The sequence below is a fragment of the Dipodomys spectabilis genome, unplaced genomic scaffold (genome assembly GCF_019054845.1).
Source record: "Dipodomys spectabilis isolate Male_0828 unplaced genomic scaffold, ASM1905484v1 ptg000098l, whole genome shotgun sequence".
Classification (NCBI taxonomy): Eukaryota; Metazoa; Chordata; class Mammalia; order Rodentia; family Heteromyidae; genus Dipodomys; species Dipodomys spectabilis.
In genome coordinates this window covers 10,766,023-10,790,894 of record NW_024870775.1, presented here as the reverse complement: position 1 = coordinate 10,790,894, position 24,872 = coordinate 10,766,023, and the positions used below count along the sequence as shown (strand labels likewise).

Below are 24,872 nucleotides of genomic sequence, written 5' to 3'. Positions count from 1 at the left end.
CCAGGGACTCTGTCTACAAGCTGGGGTGGCAGAGGGGCAGACCAGGGCCAGGAGAAGCAGGGACAAATGTTCTCGCTGGCAGAGATGGATGGGGCTGTGGCTCAGATGTCCCTTTGTTGGGTCTCGGGAAGCATTCTGCATGCTAGCTCATTCCATGTGCCAACTTGACTGGACTAGTGGCTGCCCAGAGGGCTGGTAAGACATTTTCAGTGGGTCTGGGAGGGTGCTCCTGGAAGAGACAAGCCCTGGGTGGGTGAAGCTGGCCAGCCTTCCTCAATATGGGCAGACAGGAGCCAATGTGTGGAGGACCAGGAAGAACAAGAAGATGTGGAAGGGCGAGCTGTGTCCTTGAGCAGGGGCCTCCATCTTCTCCCACATTGGAACATGGGAGATGCTGGTCCTCAGGCCTTAGGACTTGAGGAAATCATGCCACCCCCATTTCTGTGTCTGTCCTGCAGGAGGCCCGTGGGGGGGGGCTCCTGGACCTGACTCAGTTCCTGGAGTGAAGCCCCTTTTTCCCTGCCTCTCTGGGTCCTATTGCTTCTATTTATCTAACACCCTCTGCCCCGATCTGTACTTCACTCCTGTGATGGCTTCATGTCCACAGCGGAGACCAGTGTGCTGTCTTTGTAAAGCAATTCTTGGGAAAAAGCCACTGGAGACAGGAAGGGCTTGGCCACACTGCTGGACGTGAGCAGCTCAATTCTGTGCTGGGACAGAAAGGCGGAGGCCATGGCTGGGGGCATCTACTGGTCTCTGACGGGCACTTCCCCGTCTCCTCTGCTCACAACCCAGAAGGTCAGAGGGACTGCCCAGTCCCCCCTCAAACTTCCTGAAACTCCTTGCACCCAGCACCCAACCTCTCTCTCCCACTCTGCCTGCCCTCAATCTCTAGAAAGCAGGAACTATGGTGCACACAGGTTGTGGTATGTGAGGGGTGTTGTAGTGCATTTCTAAAGCCCAGGCCTGGAAATACAGTTGGTTTCCCATAAATGAAGAGTTCTCACAATCATGATTGCTCAAGACAAAGACCTGAAGGCCTATTTGGAGTAAATGGACTGTTTCATGTATTGTCCAAGGTGCTGAGGTTCAAATGTGATTGTTGGAGTTGGGTATGATGTCTCACATCTGTCATCCCAGCTACTAGGGAGGCAGATATTGGGAAGGTTGTAGCTTAAGGTTTTCCAGGCATGCTGGGATTACAGGAGTACACTGCCATACCCAGCCTCGTGTAGCTTTCGACGCTGAGCTGGTAAATCTGTCAGTGATATTCCTTGTGCTGGATGCCCAGCCCAGCTGGGTGCGCAGCTGCATTTTCCAGCAAAGCCATCTCAGACTAGGTGCGGCTTGCCCCTGAGAGGCCTGGAGGCCCACGGTCACCCTAGGGCCTTCCCGAGTCCCATTCACACTCGGGTGCATCTCACTCCTGACCTCCAAGTCTTCTTGACTTCAGGCTTCAACTCCTGGCTATGCTAAATATGTTCCCTAGCCTATGAGCACCTGCTCAGAACAGGGAGAAGAAATATTCCTACCAGAGCATTCCACACACTAGGATCTCTGGGTATGTTGGAGATAGATGTTTCTGGCAAAGAAGGGGGGTGCACCTGAGTCGCACTGCTGGCCTGGGCTGGTAGAGCACTTGCTTAGCACCAGCAAGGTTCTGGGTTCCTGCCCCAGTGCTGCACAGAACACAAATAATGCAGCCAATCAACCAGCTAACAAAAGCAGGAAGAAAAACAGCCCTGCTTAGAGATGGGCAGATTTGTCCAGGGGCCCAAAGCCATAGGCTCTGCAATAACAATGCCCAATCCAACTCCCAGACGCTTGGAAGTCTGCAAAAGTGGTGTGTTTGTTTGTTTGTTTGTTGTGCTAACTGTACTAGTCTGCTGTAAATGACTGACTGACTGAGCAGCTTGAAGAGACCTTGTTGGGAGCTTGAAGGTCAAAGGCAAGGTCAAGCTTAAGGTCAAGTTCAAAGTGTAGCAGCAGGGTGGTTTCCTGGGGAAGCCATTCCACCTGCCTTCCAGACATCCACCCACCTATCACTGCAACCTCATCTGGTCCTTCCACCTTCCTGTGAGTGCCTTCCTTCCTCTTCTGCACTTCCATTCCCTTCTTATCTCCTCTTCTCTCCTTCCCTCCTTCTTTCCCTCCATCCATTCTTCCCTTCCTCCCTCTGGGCCTGGGAGCTGTCTCTAGCTGTTTTACTCATGGCTAGCACTCTATCACTTGAGCCATGCACCTAAGTCTGGCTTTTTGCTAGTCATTTTGGAGATGGAGTCTTTGGGACTTTTCCTGTCCAGGCTGGCTTTAAACTATGATCCTCAGATCTTAACATCTTGAGTAGTTGGGATTCCCTTATCTCCTCCTCTTCTTTATCCCTCCCTTCCTCTCTCCCTCCCTTCCTACCTTCCTTCCTTCTTTTCCATTGAGCTCAGGGCCTCTAGAGTGAAATTCAAGCTTGCATTGATAAAGCTCTCTCCTGGAAAACAAACAAACAAACACCATGATTCTCTTTCTAATGGTATTGGGACCTGAACTCAACCTCTTCCTTTCAAGGCAGGCAACTTAACACCTGAGTCACATCTCTAGCTTGAGAGCCTAGATCTCTAAGAAGCTCCATGTACCATTCTTAGAAGATGAGTCTCAAAGTCTTGGCCTTCTCCCTGAGGCTGGAGCTTAGGCCTCCTTTCCTGGAATCTGGGATTATAAATGTTCAACATACAGAAAAACTAGAGGCATGTGGTGCCAGCTCCTGCCCAGGCCGTAGCGATGGAGAGTCCACCCCCTCCCCGCGACCCTCCCCTCCCCCCCCTTGTCTTGGGCACTGAGTCTTTGTGTGTGTGTGTGTGTGTGTGTGTGTGTGTGTGTGTGTGTGTGTGTGTGTGTTCATGCACGTGTTCACATGTGCTGGTATTCGGACTTGAACTCAGCCTGGGTGCTGTCCCTTAGCTGTTCTGCTCATGGCTAGCACTCTATCACTTGAGCCGTGCCCCTAGTCTGGCTTTTTGCTAGTCATTTCGGAGATGGAGTCTTTGGGATTTTCCTGTCCAGGCTGGCTTCCAACGATGATCCTCAGACCTCAGCCTCTACAGTAGCTGGGATTACAGGCATGAGCCACTGGTAGTTGACTATCCTTTTTTTTTTTTTTTTTTTAAATCTCACCCTTTAGTGCCGATAGCTTGCATCAGGGAAGAAAGACTATCACAGAAAGTGAGGCGCAGGGCTCTGCCCCCGCCACCTCTGGAATAGCGGGCAGTGTTGACAATGACAGACGCCATTTTCCAGGTCGCCTCTCACCAGCTGTGATTAATTCACAGCTTTCAGCCTGCTAATATTTTCCTGCCTTCTGCCAGTAATAAATAACCAATAAGCCTTAATACCTAGTTATTATTCATCCCTCTCAGATATTTAGATTTTGATTCTTTGCTGCCGTTCAATCATATTGAATTTCTTTAGCCAGGACAGCTTCATTAAGAGTTGCAAAAAGGACACCCTGGTCAGGGTGGTGGCGGTAATAGATGATGGGTGACGAGAGAGTTGGGGAGATGCCACATGAAGTACTGGTAGCAGTAGGGGCAAGAAGAGGAAACTGGGCTACACAATGCCACCAAACCACACTTGAGGGGCATTCAAGGTTCCACACGATGGACAATGAAACCAGGAAACAGTGAAACCTGAAAACCAGCCCCACTGGAATAGAATGATCCCAGCTACTTGAGAAGCAGAAATAAGGAGGATCACAGTTCAAGGGCAGTCACTATTTCTGATTCCATGAAACCAAGAAATAGCAGAGAAGGCTAACTTGGAGGCCATTTCTCAGCCCCTGCCTCAGGGGCTGGGCTGTTACAGCCAGGTTAGAAAATCCTAGGATATTTCCAATTCAAGAAGGCTTTCCTGGAAGGCAGCAATATTTGAACCCATTTATACTCTGGGGCCATTTCCAGAATGATGTTTCCACATGTGGATGATGACAGGGAGAAACAGTCACCTTGAAATGTAATGATCATGGGCAGGCACGGCAGCTCCCACTTGTAATCCCCGCTACATGGCAAAAATGGGCTTTTTTTTCTGGTCAAGTGGAGATAGAACAGACTTTTTTTCCTGGGCTGGCTTTGAACCTTGATTCTTAGATCTCAGCCTCCTGCATAACTAGGATTGCAGGTATGAACCACCAGTGCCTGGCTTTGAGAAACAAATTTAAAAAAATCAAAAGGGCTGGCAGTAGTTGTGGCTGAGAGGTACAGTACCTGCCTAGTAAAGTATAAGCCTCTGAGCTCAAACTCCTGAAGCACAAAAAGGAAAAGAAAGAAGACCCTAGGCTGTGGTGGTCTTTGGTAAATTCACGTGGCTGTGTGACTGCCACCACCATCCAATTCCAGAACATTCTTCACCACCCTAACACAACAGAAACTTTGCCTGCACTAGCAGCCACACCCTCTCGCTGTCTGCCTCTGGGCCTGGCAACCCTTCACCCATTTCTGTCTCTGTGGAGTTCCCTATTATGACACTGCCTGGAAATAAAATTCTGCCTATGTAGGAGTCCGGATCTTTTTATTTACGATTACATTTCCATCATTCAGTGTGTGGTAGGTTTGTCAGGGATTCGTGGCATTAAAAAATTACTTTTTGGTGGTGCTGGAGCCTAAACTCAGGGCCTCACACTTGCTAGGAAGGCACTCTACTGTTTGAGCCATGCCTCCCTCCCCCCCCCCCCATTTTGCCTTATTTCTGAGGTAGGGTCTCACTTTATGCTTGGACTGGGCTCCACTGTGATCTTCCTGTTTGTGCTTCCTATATAGCCTGGATGGTAGGCATGCACTACGGAGACAGGATGGAGCCTCAGGTTTGTTGGTCTTTTTCCTAGGCTGGTCTTGAATTGCAATTCTTTGACGTCTACCTGCCAAGTAGCTAGGATTAGAGGCTTAAACCAGGCCTGGCTGGTCCACGTCAACTCCTTCCCGAGTTTACGAATCACATGAGATTTTGTATGCATGGGTTTGAACTTAGGGCCTTAGTCTTGCTAGGCAGGAGGCTCTGCACTGAACCACCACTTCCAGCCCTTTTCTGTCTTGTTTTTTGGTAGTCTTGTTTTGTTTTCTGTTAGAGCCACCCTGGACCGTGATCCTCTTACTTTAGCCCTTCTGTCAAAGCTGGAGTGGACAGGCATGTACCACCACTCCCTGCTTTTTATCGGTTGAGATGGAGTCTGGTTAACTTTTTGCCTGGGTTGGCCTGAAACCATGCTCCTCTCTGGGACTACAAGTGGGAGCCACTGCACGCAGCCAGGCACGGCCTTTAAATTGAGGATGAAGTTGAAATGAGATTTTTTTTTTTGGGGGAGGGAGAAGGATGGAGCCCTAATCTAGTTGGACATTTGTCCTTTTGTGAGACAATGGAATTCAAGGGAAACAACATTAAAAGGGACAAAGATTTCTATGCTCTGCAAGCAGGGGAGGGGAGGGAGGACCAGTATAGTTGGTGTAGTTTGTGTGGATGTATGAACAGAGAATAATGGAACCTGTTGGAATGGCTTGGGGGGAGGGGAAAGTGGAAGGGGAGAGGCTGACAGGGCCCATTATTCACAGGTGTGGAAATATCACAATGATACAACTAATGGGTGCTAATTCAAAAAATAAACATTTATCATTATCTGTCACTTTTTTAAAAAAGAGGAGTTATTAACTACTGGAATGCTGATAGATTTCATGACAGGCTTTGGCACATGTAAAGCAAAACTTATAGAAATACGTAGAACATACCGAGATCAGAAATGTTCTGAAATCCCCTAAGAAGAGGAACCACAAGCTCACTCACAAACAGTTAAAATACTCCACAGGAGCACTCTGTGGGAACCCAGGACTTTGTGCCCACCAAGGCAGAATGAGAATTCTCTGTAAGGAGGTGCAGGAATGTCGGACATGGCCATGTGTGAGCCCCTGAAGAGCAATAATGCGGAGCGGAACTCACAAAACAGCTCTTTGCTGGCCAAAATGTAACAAAATTTTAGAGAATGCCTAAGACAGTCAGTCAGTTTCTTCCCATCTATATGCTGGAAAATTTAAAAATACAAAAAACTAGTTCTAACATATACATAGCTAAACTAACATGTAACAGTCAAACTAATAGGGAACTGTAGCCAAGCGGTGAAACATGAGGTCAGTCGGTGCCACTTTGGATGTTAAAACACACGATAAAACAATAAGGCTGGGGCCAATGGCTCACACTTGTAGTCTTAGTTACTCAGGAGGATGAGATCTAAGGATTGTTGTTTGAAGCCAGCCCAGGGACGAAAGTCCGTGAGACTCTTATCTTTAATCAGCCACCAAAAAAGCCAGGAGTAGAGCTGTGGTTCAAGGGGTAGAACAACAACCTTGATCAAAAAAGCTAAAGGACAGCGTCCAGGCCCTGGATGAATTCTAAATGGATCCTCTGCTTAAATCTGAAACAGAGCAGGAAATTTGTGGTCATGAATTAGATAATATTCTTGGCTATGTCTACAAGAACATAGAATGTGGGACAAAAAAAGATAAATCGCCTGGTGCTGGTGGCTCTTACCTGTAATCCTAACTACTCAGAAGGCTGAGATCTGAGGATGGTGGTTCAAAGTCAGCAAGGGCAGGAAAGTCCGTGAGACTCTTACCTCCAATGAAGCACCAGAAAGCCAGAAGTGGTGCTGTGGCTCAAAGTGATAGAACATCAGCATCGAGCAAAGAAGCTCAGGGACCGAGCCCAGGCTAAAGTCAAACCCCATTGATCAAAAACAAGCAAAAAAAAAAAAAATAGGCAAATTGAGCTTGGTAAGAGTTAAATAAAATAAATAAAAAAGATAAGGTCCCATGAAAAGAACACGTAGACAAGCTTTAGACTGAGAGTTTATGTCTTTGTATCTAGAAGAGCAGAGAGCATGAAAAAGCACCAAGAAAATCAACATTCCAGTGTGAAGATGGAATCAGCTCATGCAAAGCCAGTGTGGTGTGGCCAGCACTATGGAGTGAAGACTTGAAATTCCAGTGAGAGATCATGGCACCCCATTAGTACCCCAAATCCAAATGGCTGCGAAGATTGGAGCTCACTTTCACTGGGAGGGGCTACAAAACCACTTTCAGAAGTGGCTTGGAATTAAGCAATTCCACTCCTACATATTTTTGTTGTTGTTTTTTTGTTCACACAAAAACCCTATACACTCATGTTCACATACCATTGTTCATAAATTGCCCAACTGGATAAGCCCAAATATCCATTATAGACAGTAGAATATTACTCAGCAATGAAAAGGAAGAAGGCAATAATACATGCTGTATCACAGATAAATGTCCAAGGCTGAATGAATGAAGCCAGTCTTGAAAGTCTTTGTATTAGATGATTCCATGGATTAGATATTCTTGCAAAGAGAAAAGCATCAGACTGATGCACAGATGAATGGATCAAGAAAATGTGGTATATATATATATATATATATATATATATATATACATACACAATGGAATTCTATGCTTCCATCAGAAAGAAAGACATTGTCCAATTCACAAGGAAATGGAAAGACTTGGAAAAAGTTATATTAAGTGAACTAACTCAGACCCATAGAAACATACGCTGCATGGTTTCCCTCACTTTTTATAACTAGAATATAAATCTGCAAGTAAACACCCTGGATGATGAAAGACAAAGAAAATACACTTGAGCATGAGAAACTAAACAGGACTCTAAACATTCACACAGTGAGACCAAAGGAGGATATTTTTAGGAGAGGATCACAAAGGCTCAATAGCTATGGGCATATAATCATATAAAATGATGTTTATCAAAATGATCTCCAAGAAATGGAAACCAAGTTTTATGCTATTCTGTTTCTTGTCTTTTATTTATTTTCTACTTTGTTGCTGTTTTTCTGTTTTTGTTTTGTGTTTTTTGTCTTTTGAGTAAGTTAATCTGTTTTAGGGAGGAAAAGACGGGAGCACTGAAATGGCAGGACAAAGGGTGAACAAATGCAGCAGTGGTACTCACTAGACACGATGTTGAAAATATACAACTTGTGGGGGAGGGGAGGGGGAGGGAAAAACTGGGAGAGAGTGAGGGAAGGGGTGACACTGCTCAAAAAGAAATGTACTGTAACCCCTGTCCATTACTGTAACTGTAACCCCTCTGTACATCACCTTTACAATAACAATTTTTAATAAAAGACTGCCACCCAGCAGCAGCTGCTGGATTGTGATGGCAGGACAGAGGAAGGTGTGCTATAGTTATGATTTTAGTGATGGAGCCGTTCTGCGTCCATAATGTGGTGGTGGTTATGAGCCTCCGTGTGCAATGAACATGCACAGAGCCATCCGCCAAATGGAGTCAATTTTCCAGATGTTAATAAAATTAAAATAGTATCCTAGTTTGGGCAATAAATTATAAGGTCACCCTCACTCACCAGGGAGGAGGCCAAATTAGTGATTAATAATCAAACTCACACAAGGGCAGTGGAGGAAATCAGGATTATAAATACACATCGTGTCTGTCCTTGTTGGCAGCTGACCGGGCCAGGCATGGCTCTCACCAACTCTTTGCCCATCACTGAGGGACATTGATATCACAGCAGTGCTGGGTGGGTATGCACTGCCCCCATGCACTCCTGTGGTGAATGCTCCATCCCCGGCTGGTGGGGAGGAAACTTGAGAAGACCAGGACTGATTGGAGGGAGCAGGTCATGGGGTGGGCCTTTGAGGCTGTGTCTGCGTGGCTACTTCCTGTCTTTCCTCCCTGCTTCCTGTCCACCATGAGGTGAAGAAGCTCCTCAGCTACATGCCCAGGCTGCCATGATGCTCTGCTTAGGAGCCTGGGGACAACTGATTATGGGGGTGGATCCGTGAAACCTGAAGCTACAATGAATCCCACCTCTTTCAGCTTATTTCTGGCTGGTATTTGCTCACAGCAACAACAGCAAAATAGTAATGAATTCCATACAAGAAATACTGTACTCAGCTACTAGAGAGGAGGCTGGGGCTTAGAGAAATGGGGCTTGCACCCATCCCAGGGCAGCTGCAAGGGCAAACCAGATTTAAACCCAAGCACAAAGACTTAAACATAATGAGCTGACTAGCACATGAAAGGGTAAAAAGATAACAATAAACTTCCATACGCTTCTCTGCCTTCTGGGTAGCTGGTATTATAGGGGGGGTGTGTGCTATGTGTCTGTGTGTGCATGTGCGCATGCACATGCACACATGCATGCATGCATAACCTGGGGCTTGGACTCAGGGCCTGGGCACTGTACCTGAGCTTTTGTGCTCAAGGCTGGGGCTCTACCACTTGAGCCAAAACTCCACTTCCAGCATTTTGGTAGTTAGGTGGAGGTAAAAATCTCACAGACTTTCCTGTCTGGGCTGGCTTCAAACTGTGATCCTCTGATTTCATCCTCCTGAATAGCTAGGGTTACAGGTGTGAGGCACCAGCACCTTGCAACAGAAAAGCAGAGATAGAAAGAGAGTGGGAAAGGGAGAGGGAGACAGAGAGTGACAGAGAGAGAGGCAGCCTTGCTGAAGGAGACAGAAGGTTTGGTGGGGTGGGAGGGGCTTAGAGGCAGGGAGGAAGGGTCTGGGTCAGCTTGAGAAGTTCCTGGTGGGTGGTTAGAGGCTGAGCACTGGCACAGGTCTCCTGCATGAAACTGTGGGTACCTTCTCCTGCAGGAGTGTGATGGGAAACCCAGGTAAGGGGCAGGGGCCTCTAGGCCAGTCATGAGGTCAGTCTCCATCCTGCCCCCGGGTGCCGAGCAGTCATGAGTCTGCTTCCAGTTGTCAGACCAGGGGACTAGTGCCATGGTTCCTCTTCTTCCTGACTTGAAACTGAAATCCCAGAAGCTCTGTTGGCAGGTTGGGTAGAGCTAATTAGAAGAAAATTAACTCAGCAAGGTGTCCCCCAAGGAACCCCAAACTAGTGAAGATGGGAGAGCAAGAGTGCCAGGCCCTCAGTTCAAATCCTGGTAACTGCCAAAACATTAAAAGTCACATTTGGAGGTACCAGGGTTTAGGGCTGACCATATGGGTTTTGGGGGAATACCATTCAGTCCTTGTATATTCCACCATAGAGACTGGAGCACGCCCAAATATTATCCTTTGTCTTGGGCTATGTCACATGACCATGGCTGGTAGCATTTCAGACTTAGACTCCAGAATCAACCCCAAGAAGTCATCAAGCATGTGCTGGCCCCATTTACTGGAATTAGGAGTATCCTATGTCCCCACTGAAAGTGGCCTTCTCTGTGAGAGAAGTGTGGTCCTTGTTTGGGCATAGTGGTTCTCATTTAGAATCCCAGTTATTCAGGAGGCAGAGATAAACAGGATCACCCTTCAAGGCCAGCTCAGACAAAAAGCTGAGGTGGCACCTCAACAATACAAGCTGGCTATGTAAGACATGCCTGTGATCACAGCTACCCAAGAAGCATATGTAGGAAGATTATAGTCTAAGACTAGCCCAAGGCAGAAATTCAAGACTCTATCTAAAAAATAAAGCAAAAAGGACTGGGGGCATGGCCAAAGAGGTAGAACCTCTGCCCAGCAAACTCTAATCCCTGAGTGCCATCCCAGTATTGCCATGAGAAGAAGGGAAGGGAAGAGTAGAGGAGGGGAGGGAAGGGAAGTGTGGTCTGAAGAATAAAATGCTGAATCTCCTGGCTTCCTCTCATCACATGTAGCCCTCCCCTCCCCCTACATCGAGGCTGGATTTTAGAAGGTAAAAAATGAGGTGCAAAGTTAGAAGCACAAAGCCCAGCCCTGGTGGCTCATGCTTGCAATCCCAGCTACTCAGGAGGCTGGGATCTGAGAGACGTGGTTCGAAGCCAGCCCGGGTAGGAAAGTCTATAAGACTCTTATCACCAGTCAACCACCAAAAAGTTGAAAGTGGAGCTGTGGCTGAAGTGGCAGGGCATCAGCCTTGAGCAAAAAGCCATGTGAGGTCCTGAGTTCAAATCCCAGTATGGTCACACACAGTCTGTCAGTGCCAGGGCAGTGCCTGGGAGGACAGCACAGTGAGCCTGGCTCCTCCCAGTTTGCCCTGTGGCTCCTGGCTCAGATCACCCACTTCTGTCCACAGTACTGACCCTATCGCCCTGCAAAGCCTGAGCTGCCCCCAGGGGCGGCCCAGGAGCCCAGGGAAGTGGATGTGAGCACCTGGCACAGAGCTCCTGCCTGTGCACACTGGGGGCATGGCCTGGCCCAGGTGGGGGACCCTGTGGTGCAGATGCAATGGGGGAGGCAGCAAGAGTCCTGACTAATCTTGACCCTTCTGGGGGGGAGAGTTTGGTCCCGCCTTGCCCAGGAATGGGGCAGGGGTGAGAGTGACAGCAGACTCTTCAACAGAGACTATGTGAGCCAGGAAGACATGGAGCTACAATGTTTGCTGGCCTTGTGCACACCTCCCCTGTTCACTTGAGAACCTTTCCCTTAACCACACTGTCCTCATCATGAATTTATAAATTAGACAGAGTTAGAGATTAACAGCCATAAGCAATGACAAAGCAATGATAACACACTGTGATAAAAATTACATGGATATGTGCGCTGTGCGCTCTCTCTCTCTCTCTCTCTCTCTCTCTCTCTCTCTAGTAGTATTACAATATTGTTCTCAGGCTTCCGCTGGCTGAACACAGGTAACTGGAAACAGAAGGCTCAGGGAAGGAGGGACTCTGGTCTTCAGATGAGATGGAATTCAATCTACTGAGTTCAAAGACTTCTGTAGATGAGGGAAAACAGGCAAAGTCACCGCCAGACCTGCCCTGCAAGACATATCAAAAGCAGGTCTTCAAGGCAGAAGAAAAATCACATGAAGAAAGAAAGAGGCTGGGTTGATTGCTTAAGTCTGCAATCCTAGCACTCACAAAGATCATGAATAAGGTATTGAGGTTCAAGACCATCCTAGGCATAGAAGTTTGCAAGACTCACTGTCAGGCAATAGTTAGGTGAGGTGGAATGCACTTGTTGTCCTAATTACCCAAAAGGCTGACATCAGGGGGACCATGGTTCTAGGCTAGGCCTGGTTAAAAAAAATTCAGAAGACCCTAATAAAGGACCTAGAGTGGTACACAAATATCATTCCAGCTACAGCAAGAGGCATAAACAGGAGGATCACAGTCCAGGTCAGCTCAGACACAAAGTGGAGAAAGAACTTATTTCAGAAACAACCAGAGAAAAATGGGCGGGAGGCTGTGGTTCAAGAGGCAGAGCACCTGCCTATTAAGTATAAAGCCCTGAGTTTAAACCCCAGTGCTGCCAATAAAATTAAATTTCTAAAAAGCAAAAAAAAAACCCACATCTTTTGGACGTGGTGGTTGGCTGGGTGGAGACCTCCATTCCGGCTCACAATGCAGATAGATGAGGAAGCAGCAACCCACTGCACCCCCACACCTCGCCCTTCAAATTTACAGATCTTTTGCCTCAGGACATCACTGCTCCAGGCCTGAGGAGAAAAGGGGGGCTTGGTCCAGGAATCAGGGGGTGATTCTTGCAAAGATTGCACCATTTCTCCCCACCTTTGGTCTTCTCTTATTTTTTTTTTTTTTTTTTGGAGGGGGGGGGATCCGGTCGTGGGGCCTGAACTCTGGGCCTGGGTGCTGTCCCTCAGCTCTTCAGCTCAAGGCTAGCACTCTACCACTTGAGCCACAGCGCCACTTCCGGCTTTTTTTCTTTTTGCTTATGTGGTGCTGAGGAATCGAGCCCAGGTCCTCAAGCATGCAAGGCCCCAGGCCTCATGCATGCAAGGCTAGCACTCTACCACTTGAGCCACAGCACCACTTCTGGCTTTTCTTTTTGCTTATGTGGTGCTGAGGAATCAAACCCAGGGCCTCAGGCATGCAAGGCAAGTGCTCTACCACTGAGCCACCTTCCCAGCCCCTTCTTTTATTTTTTCTGTGTCTTTTCTTTATTCTCCTCCAAGCTCAACAATCTATCATCTCAGTTGGACCTGCTCCTGGCTCCACTATTTGTAATAAGAAGAACAGTGTTTTAGACTTGTCACTTTTCTCTAAAGTAACTGGATTCTGTCTCTACCTGTCATGTGCACAGAGCATGGCTGAGAATCTGGCTTGATGCAGGTTTGAGTTCAGTCTGGGGAAGTCTGGAGCCTCCCACATGGCCCCAGAAACAGGGGGCACCTGCTACCCACCTAGCATAGCAAAGGGGCTTGAGGTACCTTTGGAGGCACAATGGCATCTCCTTGGACTTAAGGTTGTGGTGAGGGTATGGATGTAGATCTATCAAGACTCCAATGGAACGGTTTGTATTTAAAATGGGTGCATACTGTTGGGTTGATTATATATCTCAATAAAGTTGACTAGAAAGGAAAGGTTATCAGTGTGGAAGATGGACCAGTCAAGCTTTTAGAAGGAAACGGATATTTTGGGCAAGGCAAATCTTTCTTAAATGGACTAAAAAACTAAAAGAGTCAGCCATAAGAACACACACACACACACACCACAAGTTGTGTCCCACGAAAACAAAACTTCTGCTCATCAGAAGAATATCGAGGATATAAGATGCAAGTCAAAAAAGTAAGAAAAATATCTGCAATCCATATTTCCCACAAAGTACAAATAGCTACCATATGTAAAGAGCTACAGCTATTCAAAAAGTAAAAGCGGGAGAGAAAAAAATGGGCAAAGTGCTGGAAGAGACATTTCACAGATCTTCAAAATGGCCATCAAACCCAAGAAAACATGTTCAATCCAGTTACTGATCAGTGAAATGCAAATGTAACTCACAAAAGAGGTCACCTACGCAGAAACAGACAGTGCTATGGCTGAGTCAGGAGGTAGAACAAACAGGGCAGTCAGCCTTTCCTGGATGGAGAACATAGTCCAGAGTAAAACCCTTGGGTAGCTCTTCGGGAGTATTTGTTTGGGAAAAATATGAACACATTCCAGGACCTGGCAAATTTATGCTTAGGTAAACAAACATATTTCTGAAATGTAAGTATAAAGTACATAGTGAGCCCGGCACTGTAATCCTGTAATCCCAGCAACTCAGGTGGCTGAGGTCTGGAGGATCTTGGCTTGAGGCTACCCAATACAGAAAAGTCCAAGAGACTATCTCCAATTAAGGAGCAAAATGTCAACTGGAGGCCTGGCTGAGGTGGTGGAGTGCCAGCCATACTCAAGTTTGAAGCCCTGAGTTCAAACCCTGGTACTGGCACATGATCCATAACAGTAAAAAAAAAAAAAGAAACAATTTAAATATCCACCACTAGACATATAAATGAAACATAGAATACTTGTACAATGAACTACCAGCAACAACAAACATGACCTGCTGCTACAAGTAATCCAGAGGTCTAAGCTATGGTTGTGAGAAAACATAGGACACTCAATGAAGCTTGTATTTCCAATAAACAATTTTTTGGTGCCCTTGTCCTATTGAATGCAGGCCAGCCTCTTGCCCAGAGGGGTCCATCTTCTCTGTGCACAACATATGTTAAGAGCTACAACAATTCAACAATTGGGACCTCTGCCTTGGCTAGTGACTCAGCTCAGTTGCCCAGACACGCAGCCTTGCTCCTGAGAAAGCACCTACCCATCCTGCCACAGCATCCGAGTGGTCCCCTCTCCCACTCCTCATTCCCCCACAGTCCTGCGCTGGACATGAGCCCCACACCCATTCACCCTCTTATTTTTCTTCATTTAGTTGCACAAAGGTGTTGCAATTCAATGTGTTAGTTTTTGAGGTGCACCGCATCTTGCTAGGGTCCCTGCTTTCACTGTTCTCCCCATCTCTTCCATCCCCCCAAGTTAGCTGGCTCCATCTCACCTGTGCACATTGAATATTAGGACAGCCTTTGCCCACCGCCCTTCCACTCCCTCTCCTGGGTCCCATCAATTTCCAGTTGCTCATTTCGTTAAAATGTTCATTTGCTGGGCGTGAGTAGCTCACACCTGTCATCCTAGCTACACAGGAGGCTGATACCTGGGGAACCATGGTTTGAAGCCAGCCCAGGCAGGAAAGTCCATGACATTCTTAACTCCAATTAGCAACCAAAAAAAAAAAAAGCCAGAAGTGGTGCTGTGGCTCAAGTGGTAGATCCTACCCTTGAGCACAAAAGCTCAGGAACAGCGCCCAGCTCCTGAGTTCAAGCCCCAGATATCTCTGGGTACCCATCCTTTAGTCAATCTGTGTGTCACATGCACGTGCCCCTGGGTGTATCTTCATGGAGTTTTCTCTGTCTGCTCTCACTTCTACAGGACAGGATGCCTAACTTACTTCAGTCAGCATAATTTTTTCCAGGTCCATCCATTTCCCTGTAAATGACGTAATATTATCCTTCCTAATGGAGGAATAAAATTCCTTTATGTGTATATATACCATATTTCCTTCCTTCCTTCCTCTTCCTCTTCTTCCTTTCTCCTTCCTTCCTTTCTTGCTTGCTTGTTTCCTTCCTTCCTCTTTTTTTCTCTTTCTTTCCTCAGTTGTGGGGCTTGAACTCAGGGCCTGGGCACCATCCCTGAGCTTTTCTGCTCAAGGCTAGTGCTCTGCCACTTTGAGCTACAACGCCACAGGTGTTAAATGGATGCAGCCACGGGTTCTTAGTCCAGCTTATGCTGCTATAATACAGCATCACAGGCCAAGAAGAAAGGATGGAAGTTCAAAGCTAGTCCAGGCAGAGGACACCAAAGTAGTCAGCAAAATGTTGGACTACAGGTGTGGCTCAAGTAGAAAAGCACCAGTCAAACAAATAAGATGAGCAAATGCAAAGCCCTGAGCTCCTGAGTTGAAGCCTTGATATGGCAAGAAAAAGAGGAGGAGGAGGGGGGAGAGAAAGGGAAAATCAAGCAGACCTGTCCTGCTGGGTCTCTGGGGGAAAGTCACACAGAGGCACCAAAGGTCAAAGCCCAGACAAGCTGGAAGGAGCACTGACTGGAGAGTCCATTAATAAACCTCACCACCCCTCCTCAGAAGGCTTTGTTATTTTCTGCTCCATTTTTCAACCAAGCATCTCCTGAGCTCCTCAGAGCAATTTTGTGCAAGAGGCAGGGTTTATTTGTCTCTATCTAGTTCCCGAAGAAATGCAATCTTGGGGAGGGCGGGGGAGTGCACAGCTGAAAGTCACAAGGTCATTGTGGATTTCTGAAGCTGGACGGGGTCTCAGTCATGCAGGGATGACTAATGGGGGTGGGTGGGAACCAGGCTTCAATTGTGAGTTTTACACCATGGCAGACATTGGCAATTGATCACAGAACTGTACCCTCTACTCCACCCCAAGCTTGTATTCTTTAGTGTCCCAGCCATTACTAGTTGATTGGGATTGGCTTACATATGAATTCCATCTGCCATCTCAAACCCTCTCTAATCTTCTTCCTTGACACAGGGGGAAACTGAGTCCCTAAAAGGAGAAAGGACTAGGCCAAGGCTGTCCAATGTGAAAGCCCAATTCCCTTTCTAGCCCTGTGGTCTCTTCCCCACCAGCTGCAAATGGAATACTTTTTCTCCACTAAGAGACGCATTAACGAGGCAAGCAAATGTCATCCATCATCACCTCCACAGAGAAATTGGTTTTTCCGTGCCGAGCAAGTGGACAAATGATGAGGTCTCAAAGTCTGCTCCAGAGAGCTTCGGCCGGACCAACTGGCAGGATGGTGAGGAAGAAAGCTTCAGATGAAAGGACAAGTTGAGTTTCTGGATTATTCCATGTCCAGGTAAGACAGCTGGCTGTCTAAGCCTCAGGTTCAAGGGGAGGAGTGGGCAGGGGATGTCAAGTCCAGGTGTTGGCTGCTGGGTTGGGAGATTGTCCCTAAGTGTTCTCCTGTCCTTCCATCTTAAACCCACTTTAGCTAGACTTTTGCCCTGGGGAAATCAATGCTGGAATGAACAGCTGCCTGCACGAATCCTGGGGTGTCCGTGGCATTCTGTCTGTGAGACAGGCTTTCCCTTCACTTATGTATTTGTTTTGTTAGGCCCAAGGTTTGAACTCGGGGTCTCATGCTGCTAGGCAGGTGCTCTACCACTTGAGCCACACCTCCAGGCCTTTTGGTTTTAGTTATTTGAGGGATAGGGCCTTGCACTCCACCCCCTCCACCCCCCCCCCCTCCCCCCCACCACTTCCACCAGTCTGAGACTGACATCTTCCCATTTGTGCTTCCCACACAACTGGAATGAAAGGGGCACACTGCCATGCCCAGCTATTGGTTGACATAGGGTCTAGAGAACATTTTGTCCTGGTTGGCCTCAATCTGTGATCTTCCCAATCTCTGCCTCCCAGCCCTGCTTGGCTTCTGTAGGTACTTACTTGGAGGCAGAAGGCACCTGCTGGAGGACTGATCCAGGTATCTGGCTGGTAGACAATGCTTAGCATGGAATATGCCTGTGGTCCATTCCCCTCACATTAAGTCTCATCTAGTTTTTGTTGTTGTTTTGGAGCCCCCCCCCCTCCACTTCCTGTTGATTTAACTATAATGTCAGAAGCTTGATGGTCTGCTCTGGTTCTCTTTGCTTACTTCTACCCATTAGCCATTTTTCCTCTGGGATGATTTCTCCAGTTCGAGGGTGGGTAAAGCACCACCAAGGCCTGATCTGGTGGCCACCTTCCCTCCTTCATCTCTGGCTCCTGGAGCTGAATCACTTCAACAGAGACCAGATGGCTCACCAAATCTAAAACATTCACTATTAGGACCTTTCAGACAAATCAGTGGTGTCTCACTGATTTACAAGGGTTTTTGTTGTTGTTGTTGTTGTTTGTTTGTTTGTTTTGGTAAATGAAGGAAATAGCTCCTTGGCATCTAGTCTCTGGTTTGCATACAACTCAGCCCTGGGTACAGGCCAATTACTATTCAGCTCGGAGTCCATCCACACTACAGCCTGGACGGGGCAAGGGTGGCCTGAAGCTGGGTGAGGTAACACAGACACCAGAGGTCAAAAGTCCAGCGACACAGCTAGACGAGGCCTCAGATGCACAGACGGCTCATGGGTGGGGGGGGAGCCCGGGTGGGGAGGGAAAGGTGGAATGCAATGGAGGGGGGCACAGGGTTCCAGTTTGGGAAGAGGAAAGTTCTGGAGGCGGATGGTGGCTGCCTGGGCAGTGCCAGGGCATCCATTTCTCCCCGGGGAGCTTGTGTGCGGTGCTAGCCTGCCCCTGTGACTCCCGCACTGAGCCACACCCACACCGGTGCGAAGGGTTGGGGGGGTTGGACACCCAGCACAGCCGGAGGGCTCGGGCTCCATTCCTGCTCTCCACCGCATTCCCGGGTCCGGGATTTCCGGCACGCATCGAGGCCCCAGACGGGCGCGCACAGGCTGAGGCCGGCCGCGGGTTCAAGACCGAGGCTGGGCGGTTCGGCGGATGCTGAGCGCCCCGGAAGTCAGCCGGGCCGGAACCCCGGCGGGGAGCCCGGGCGGCTCGGGCCCGCGGGTCGCCCCCTGGCGCCCCTCGGCCCCCGCGGGGCGTCCTGTGCCTCCAGCACCCCACGTCGGGGCCTCCAGGCCCGACAGCAGCCGCATCGTCGGGAGTCATCCGGGCTGCAGACTTCCGGCCCGGCAGGTGTCCCCAAGGTTGCACTCCTCCCTGGGAGGGGGCGCCCGGGACGCCCCGCACCCGCGGCCCAGCCCCTGGCCCCCCACTCGCCGCCCCCTTCCTCTGCCTGCGGTGAGGGGCAACGTGAGACTCCCATGAGGGGCGGGCGAGGGGGAGGAGGGAAGATCGGGGGCTGGTGGGAGGGGAGCCCCGCGCAGCCCCAGCCCCCCGCGCAGCCCCAGCCCCCCGCCCCGCTCCTGGGGGCCCCCTCCCCGGCCTAGCCCCTCCCTGTACCTCGTCGTCCCTCTCCCCGCCACCTCCCTCCCGCCACCCCAGCCCCGCAGCGCTTACTTGGGGTGTTCATCCTCCGGCGCTCCGTGGGTTCGGGCGCAGCCTCCTCCACGCAGGCCTGGGGGGCCGCACCGTGGGCTGCCGCCCGCCCCGGGGCTGCGAGGCCGCAGGGGGCTGCACAAGGCCTGGCCTGGAGGCCCCGAGAGAAAGTGTGTCATGAGCCGGGAGGGGCGGGGGAGGGAAATGCAAAACCCGACAGGAAGTGAGACTTCAAAAAAAGCAAAAGGTTAGAGGGGGGGGGGGCAGGGCAAGGCTCTGGTCCCCGGCTTGGGGGGGCTGAAGGACCAGCGGGCCCTGGATGTGGGGGCCCGGGGTGGGCCTGCCACCTGCCCCCAGATCGGGTGGGATGAGGCCCGGCCGGGCCCCAGCCTGGCTAACAGAGTTTGGGAACCCCTTTGTAGGTTCTTGGGGCTCTGATGGATGGCTGCAGTCTAGGAAGATCCCAGACGCCATCTTTCCTTGGGCACTTAGTGGGGGGGGCTCCTATACCCCGAGTTCCTTCCTCCACACCCCTCAAGCTTTATTCTGGAAGCCCCCCTCCCCCAATCCTGTCGTCCCTCTGGGACACTTCCCGGGACGGGCACCCCGCACCCCACTGCCCATGCTCCTGATCGGCCTAGGCTGGTGAGCGAAATGGTGATTTCTGGTGTCCTGGCTTTTCTCGTGTGTCCCTCCTCCCACCTTCAGGTCGGCCCCCAGGTGCTCCAGGGCCTGGCCTGTGAGCTCACCCATCTGGATGGGGCTCTGGGGACGAAGCTCCCAGGTTCAAGGCTGGGCACCGCGGTGGGGTCCACCCCAACATGCCCCAAACTTTTAAAAATCTGTATGCAGCAGTGGACACGACCACTTGTCTTGCTTCTAATTGTCTACCTGCAACTCCTCAGTACCTGGGGGGAGGGCAGGCCCCAGAGACTCTTATTCTCCTCTGCCTCTGTTTACCACTCTCACCTCTCCTTCCTGTCTTTCTTGAATCCAGCAGGTAGAGGGAAAAACAAGTCTATTCATGAACAGCTCCATGAGAAGATAAACTGAAGCCAGATCTTAGGAGCACGGGAAGCCTGGGGTGAGGAGGAGAGCCGCTTGGGATGCAGAAGCAAGATTGCTTCCTGCCGTCTTCCCTAATACAGTGCTTCCAGAAGTATCTTCAGTGAGGAAGCTTCCAGCACTGTCACCCCAGCAGTCAGGAGCTGGAGGTAGGATGAAAAAAAGTTCAAGGCCAGCCTGGATTGCATAGCAAGACCTTGTCTCAAAAATAATAAGAAAAAAATTTTTTAATGTCTAAGCTCATGCCTGTAATCCTAGCTACATAGGAGGCTGAGATCTGAGAATTGTGGTTCAAAACCAGCCTGGGTAGGAAAGTCCTGTGAGACTCTTATCTCCAATAAACCACTAGAAAATTGGACGTGGTGCTGTGGCACAAGTGGTAGAGCACTAGCCTGCCTTGAGCTGAAGAGCTGAGGGACAGCGCCCAGGCCCAGAGTTCAAGCCCTACAACCACAAAAAAAAAAAAAAAAGTCTAATCTGTTACGGACTGATTCTTCTGTAAAATATAATAAAAATTAATTACTAGAAAATAGGATTTATATAAAAAAAGATGGTGGAGATAGAAGCCAGCTGTTCATGCTTGGTGATTACTGCAGTGTCAAAAGTGCCATAAAGTTTCTAAATGCATGGTGTCCGTTCTGTTCCTATCTCACTTGGAGGGGTGCCCAGAAGGAAGGGGGCAGGGAAGGCGACCAGCGGGAGAGGAGTCCCTTGTCTGCCCCTAATACCCCATGAGGAGGCAGATAGCAGTCAGCATCTGGAAAAAAAATCGCTCAGAGGAAACAGCTAGCAGGGAGACTGGGAAGGGAGGATACACGGTGACCCCCAAACCCCTCTAAGGAGGATCCCTGGAGATCACATCAGGTCACACCCACCAGCAAGCTGGGTTGCTGTGGAATATGCTGCCTGGATATAGGACCAGATTGTGGAAGTTAAAATACAATTGCTGCTAGGTGCAGTAGTTTATACCTGTAATCTCAGCTCTGCAGGAGGAGAGACCAGAAGGCCAGCCCAGACAAACAGAGATCTCATCTCAATCAATGAGCTTCACAGAGGGTTCACACTTGTCATCCCAGCTACATGGGAGGCTGTCAGTAGAAGACCTATAAGAACAAAACAAAACCCTAAAAGCAAAAAAAGGGCTGGGAGGTATGGCTAAAGTGGTAGAGCGCCTGCCAAGCTAGCATGAGATTCTGAGGTCAAACCCCAGTATTGCCCCAAAAAGCCAATTATTAGGATAAATTAAAAACAATTCAATAAAGAAGTGGGGATATGGTTTTTTTGAAGGTCAAAAACCATATAAAACTCAGAAAGAAGAGGGAAAAGCTGAGACCTAAAAGATGAGTTCAGAAAGAGCAGTGTCCTTTTAGAATTCCAACACAGGAGATGGCTGGGCACAGTGGTATATGCCTATAATTCCAGCTACCCAAGAGGTAGAAGTGGGAAGATTACTTGAGCCCAGGAATTCAAGGCCAGCCTGGGCCACACACCAAGACCCTGTTTCAAAACAAAAGTATGTAGCTTGTATTACAAAAAACCTCCTGAAAATTTTGGAAAGAAAAAGTGAGTAGATATTGAGAAGGTTGGAAATCCTCTCTGGGCAGAGAGTGCGCCAGGCATCCTGAGCACTCGCTGCAGCAATATTGGAACTAAAAAACAATGAAGGATGTTCTCCCAGAGAATGCAAGAGAAATTCACGTTAAACTTACACCCCTGTATTCAACTAAACAACCAATCATGGCTGAGAGCAAAGGAAACACCTTAGGCGGGCAGAGAGTTCTGGAAGCTCACCTCACCAATACTCCTCAAGAAAAAAAAAAAAATACCTGAGCACACACATGAAAAAGAAATCAGAGTGGAAGAGGAAAGAGCCATGAAGGAAGAAATAAATCCAGAGGGATAATCAGAAGGAGAGGGGGGGAAATATTGACAGCGCCAGACTCTTAGGAAAAAACAAACTTAGAGCCAGCTGCTGGTGGCTCACACCGGTCATCCTAGCTACTTAGGAGGCTGAGATCTGAAGATGGCAGATTGAAGTCAGCCTAGGCAGGAAAGTCTGTGAGACTCTTATCTCCACTAAACTCCAAGAAACTAGAAGTGGTAGAGAGCTAGCCTTGATCAAAAGAAGCTCAGGAACAGTGCTGAAGTTCAAGTCCCAGGACTAGTAAAACAAACTCAGTGTGCATCAGAGGTTGGAGCAAGAACCCAGCCTAGCTAACAGGAAGACCCCCACCTGCCCAGAAGGACTGACAGGGACTGTTGGAGTCAATTGCATCTTAAGTTTTAAGCCAGCTCCATCTAGATGTCTTATAAAATGTACAGAAATGGTGAAAGAGTTCAGCTGGGTAGGTACTGGGCAAGGGCTATGGCATACTTTCCCTTCAGTTAAGTCCTGTCTTCATCAGCTTGTGTTGCTATAACAAGGTACCAGAGGCAGGCTACCTTAAAGGGAAAAGAGATTTACTTGGCTGAGAGTCAGCACAGCATAGGCATATAAGAGGAAGAAAACAAAAAAACATCTGGCTAAATTCTAGCCCAGCCCAGAAGAGTTCTTACAGTAATGCTCAGTCTTCTGAGAATAAAGACATATCATCTCTTTAGTCTGTCCTGTAGCTGCCTCCTCCCGTCACTTCCCCCTAGGATGTTGGAATAAGAGAAGGGCTGATGGTGGGAGGAAGGCTCAGGGGTCCTGAACCTCAGTCCTCCAGCCTTGGGTCTCCCTGTCCAGGATACCCACTTTCCTAGAATTCAGGCTGCCATCTAGCTCCTGTGTGACACACACAGTGTGCCCTCTGTCCATCTGTCTGTCTGTCTTTCTTCTCTCCTTCTCCCTCTCCTCCTTCCTTCCTCACCTCTTCTGGATCCTCTTCCCTCCTCAGCTGTAGCTATGCCTGTGCCCAGGAACAAAGGACAAGCTTGCAAATGCCCTACAAAGGGGGGTTGAGACTACAGGTGATCCCTCGCTCATCTCCTGTGTGTCTCTCTGTACCCTCTCTGAGTGAGCCAGAAGAACCCTGCCTCTCCTCCTGGGAGACAGCAGGCAGGATCCTCCCCTGATGTATGCGTCTCTGTCTGCAGGTTCATTGTCCATGCAAATAGATGTAACGAGAACAGCCCCAGAGATGGGGATTTGGAGTGACTTATTGAAGGGTTATCCCCCACCACAGGCAAAAGAGGAGACCAAAGAACAGAGGGAAAAGCCACACAAGGATATCCAGCCTTGCCCCGTGGACACCCATCAGTGGGCGCCTGCATGGGCTTCTTGGAGGGGGCATGCAGGACCTGTGTTCTCTGAAGATGGGGTCACCTGAGTAAGGGTCAGCTTAGAAATGGGGAGACCATTGGAGCAGAGTCTGTGTTGTGGCTGCAGAATTGACTTCTGCTCCTTAGAAGACCTACAGTCCCCAGATTGTCTCCCTTTCTCTTTATATGTCCCCCCAAATCTCAAGTCTTCAGCTCTTCCCAAACCCTCCCTCCACTCCTCCCTCCCTCCCTCCCCCCTCCTTCCCTCCCTCCCTCCCTCCCTCCCTTTCTTCCTTCCTTCCTTCTTTCCTTCCTTCCTTTCTTTTTGCCAGTCATGGAGCTTGAACTCTGGGTCTGGGTGCTGTCCCTCAACTCTTCAGCTCAAGGTGAACACCCTACTACTTGAGCCATAGCATCACTTCCGATTTTCTGGTGGTTAATTGGAGATGAGAGTCTCATGGATTTTCCTGCCTGGGTTGGTTTTGAACTGCGATCCTCATATCTCAGCCTCCTGAACAGCTAGGATTACATGCGTGAGCTGCAGGTGCCCAGCCAAGTGTTAGCTTCCTGCAGTGACATCAGAGCTGCTGAATCCTTCAAAGAGATCAGAGATGGTGAAAGTGAGGCCGTGGCTTCCCCCAGCCCAACTTCCATGTCAAGGCCATATGGAGACATTGCTGCATTGTGCAGAGCCAAGAGCAATGACAGAGTGAGCCTGGGAATGCAGTTGCCTCTGCTGTCTCTAACTCCAGCCACATCCCCCTCACTGAGCATCACATATCTGGGGCCTCAGAGACGCATTTCACAAAATGATTGATCTGAGAATATATTGCTCTTTAATGGAGGTTTGCACCCGGCTGCCATTGTGTGCACAGAACTCCTCCCACTATCCCCCACCCCCCACCATAGCATCGCAGAGCAAGCAGAACCTTCCAGGCTTTTTTTTTTTTTTGGTCCGGTCGTGGGGCCTGAACTCTGGGCCTGGGCACTGTCCCTCAGCTCTTCAGCTCAAGGCTAGTGCTCTACCACTTGAGCCACAGCGCCACTTCTGGCTTTTTTCTTTTTTCTTATGTGGTGCTGAGGAATCGAACCCAGGGCCTTGAGCATGCAAGGCAAGCACTCTACCACTGAGCCACCTTCCCAGCCCTTCCAGGCTTTTTATTATGTTTTACATACTTTATTCTTTCACATTCTTACTGTGCTCTCTGCCCCTGGAAGCCCCACACTCTTCACTTCAAATTCTTTCCTCACCATTCCCCAGAGAAGATTCTAGAAAGATCCTGATGCATCTACCTATACTACCTTCTCTATTGGCTAAAAAAAAAAGAAGCCAGGAACAGGTGGTTCACATCTGTAATCCTAGAGTTTCAGGAGGCTGAGATCTGAGGACTGCGGTTCAAAGCCAGCCCAGGCAGGAAAGTCCGTGAGACTCTTATCTCCAATTAACCATCAAAAACTGGCGCTGAGGCTCAAGTGGTAGAGCTCTCACCTTGAGCTGAAAAGCTGAGGGATAGCACCCAGGCCCAGAGTTCAAGTTCCACAACTGACAAAAAAAAGCTGGAAGTGGAGGTTTGGCTCAAGTGGTAGAGCACCAGGCTCAGATGAAAATGCCAAAGGAAAAAGGACAGGGACATCTAGGCCTGAGTTGAAGCTTCAGTACTGGCATAGTAATAATAATAATAATAATAGTCCTCTGAAAAGTCTTATTTTCTTTCTTGTGTGCCAAGTACTTTAAATGACCTTTGATTTGTTTTTGTTGT

At 49.0% G+C, this 24,872-nt stretch overlaps 1 protein-coding gene across 5 annotated transcripts in view; it reads right to left on the bottom strand.

The window, feature by feature from the left end:
- Nucleotides 1-18,963, bottom strand: part of Card11 (caspase recruitment domain family member 11) — a 76,768-nt gene extending 57,805 nt beyond the window's left edge. For 4 of the 5 annotated variants that reach the window (XM_042686879.1, XM_042686881.1, XM_042686882.1 and 1 more), the window contains exon 1: nucleotides 18,826-18,963. The gene's annotated coding sequence lies outside the window, so the exon portion shown is untranslated. Of the gene's footprint in view, nucleotides 1-2,409; nucleotides 2,461-18,825 lie in introns of those variants that run through there. The other variant, XM_042686880.1, reaches the window with a different exon arrangement.
- Between the last annotated feature and the right edge of the window lie 5,909 nt (nucleotides 18,964-24,872).